The following is a 2,810-nucleotide window of genomic DNA, read 5'->3' as shown; positions in this document are numbered from 1 at the left end:
ATTCACCTTGTGTCGGTGGAGTGGGTGGAGGCAGAACAACTGTGCTGCTCCTCTGCACATGACAAGGTGGTGGTGGGACAGCAGGAGCTTGTGGTAGTGTTGAGGGTTTGGGTTGCACCCTGGCTCTCCTCTTCTGTTGATCTTCCTCACTGTCATCACCCGAATCTCCAAAGAAATGTCTACATTGGAGAGGAAAAACAACCACAGTCAACCTCCCTAAATAATTATACTGTATTGTAATATATTAATAACAGTCACATCTTCATTTGTACCTAACCACATGTTAATATTAAAAAAAATCTCAAACTGTCATCAGCCAAGCTGCAGTTATTTTTTTTTCCCCGAGTTATTTGTTGATTAATATATACCAGGGGTCTGTAAATCTAGGCTTTAATCTGGTGTCCTGCAGCTTTTAGATGAGTCTCTGCTTAAACACATCTGAGTTAATTATAGAGGTCATCAGCAGGACTCTGAACTTGACAGCATATTAAGGAGGTAATTCAGCCATTTCATTCAGCTGTGTTGGACAAGGGACACATCAAAAAGTTGCAGTACACCAGCCTTAGAGGCCTGGAAGTGAACACCTCTGATGTATGCTCTAATTGTCTGCATGGCACTGTTTTCCTTTTACAGCTGTCTTTGCATGTGTGTTTCAGACAGTTAAAGTTGAATTTACGTGGAAATATAAAACTACAAGATGTTTACATCGCCTTTCGCTTTCGCTTTAGTCGAATGTCCTCTTCTTTCTCTTCTGTTTGCAAATCAAAGATTCTGCATGAAAGTGACCTAGTCAGGTAGTGGCGTGCCTCAAGGTACTGATCTNAAAAACAGTTTTAAAAAATTCAGACAGTGGGAAAGAATGAAGTCATGACATGAAAAATACTGTTTGCTACTTATAGCTTGCAAATTGTTCTCACTCTCCTAACAATTTGCAAGCAATCCAGCTTACATCACATCTCAGCTTTAAAAGCTCAACTCCACACTCTCTAGTTCTGAATTGAGAAAACTCCTCGGATGAGAAGCGAAACGTCTTCAACTACAGAATAAAAGTCCAGTTGTTTTTGTTTTTTAACCCTTTTTGAATTTACCATGGCCTGGATGACAGAATCTACACCAGCACACAAACACACACCCCCCTCAACAGAGAGATGGCGGAAAGTTAACGACCCCCCCTTCCTCAAAAACATACTGTAACGCTTTCTCTTGTTATGCGTGGTAACTCACACAAAGCGCGACTCTCGTGGAAGTTGAACGATTATTTTATGCCTAGCTGTTGTCGGCCTCAGCCACACGGTACAGATCCACAACCAGAGGTTTTCCCTCCCTTTTCTTTTGCAGCCTTCTCTACCTGCTGTCGTAAACTGTCGTGAACCACGTGCTACAGAACATGCTATAAAGCTAACTGCAGAACATGCTACAATACACACACCGCTAGCATGCACACGCTAGCTGAGACATCGCGGACATTTAGCGATGATCAGTCATAAACAAAATATTATTGGTGTTTATCAAGCTTTAACTCAAATCTACATTAGCTAGCACCAAATGCTAGTTAACCAAGCTCGCTGGTCATTACAAAGTTACAATTAGCAAAGAGACATATCAGATACATTCACACACTTTTCCATCTGCACAAACAAGCACATATGAACAGTTTTACCAGCTTACTTACTGTGCAAGAAGTGAACGATCTGAAGGAGATGCTGTCGCTGTCCAACTTCTAACTCCGAATGACGTCAAGGCTGTAACCGAGAATGGTTTAAAAAGAGCGCGTACGGTGTGTGGATCCGCTCCGACTGCGCAGCGGGTTCGGTGTTTAACAGTTCACTGTTTTGGGGGCGGGCCGATCAGTGGAGCAGTAAGGCGGACCTGAGCAGACTTAGGGCGGATTCTCCCCGGAGTCCATTGCTATATGGAATTCTACTCAATGTTGGGGGATAACGAGTTTCTTTAACAGGTTGCTTTTTCTGCAACTCTGTCTATGACCAAGTCATTGTCAGAGACATGAAAATGTCTTTTTCTGTGCTCATGAGCATAAATGCTTCCAGGTGTTCTTGTGATTGTGTGCTCCTTATGCAATTTTTAATGTGTTTGAGAACAGAGAAACTTCTCTTATAGGCAACCTGTGTCACAGGCAGAGTAAGAAGGAACATGTATGCTGAGCCAAGGATATGATAGGCATCTGTGAAGAGGTTGTAGAGTTTCAGAATTTGATAGCAACTGATAGGGCATTCCTTGCAAGATTTGCACTGTTTGTTCATTACATCTGTGTCATCTTCGTCATCATCACAGACAACCCCTAGCATCCTGACTTTGTACTCTTCAAGTGCAGACATTTTAAGCTGTGGCCACTGAGCTGCCAGACACTTCAACTAAGACTGCAACTTGATAGCTGTTGCTCTGCTATCAAACCTGATCAAGCATTTGCTAATTGTTTGAAATACAGAATCAGGCAGAGTATCTGATAACATTTCAGCAAAGTTTCTGGGATCAAGAAGAGCCAAGTCAGCATAGAGTGTACCATGGGTCAGAAAATAACTATGGACGCATTCTCTGTTGGCATACATGATCTGGTTATGGACCTCAACATCATAGGCACTGATTGCATCTGTGAAACTCTGATCACTTGTCATTTCACCATCCATCATCTTCCTTTTCCTCTTTCTTTTCCGTGGAAGTGCTGCCTCCAACTCAAGCTCAGAGTCCTCTACCATGAGTTGTGCATTTACCCACTGGACGAAGGTATCAGTAGCTTGCTTAACTGACTTAAAATCTCTTGCCATGTGCTTTATGGCAACCTGAGTAGCCAT

Source organism: Kryptolebias marmoratus, linkage group LG7, assembly GCF_001649575.2.
Source record: "Kryptolebias marmoratus isolate JLee-2015 linkage group LG7, ASM164957v2, whole genome shotgun sequence".
Taxonomy (NCBI): domain Eukaryota; kingdom Metazoa; phylum Chordata; class Actinopteri; order Cyprinodontiformes; family Rivulidae; genus Kryptolebias; species Kryptolebias marmoratus.
The sequence above is the reverse complement of the archived record's forward strand: the minus strand, read 5'-3'. Positions refer to the sequence as shown.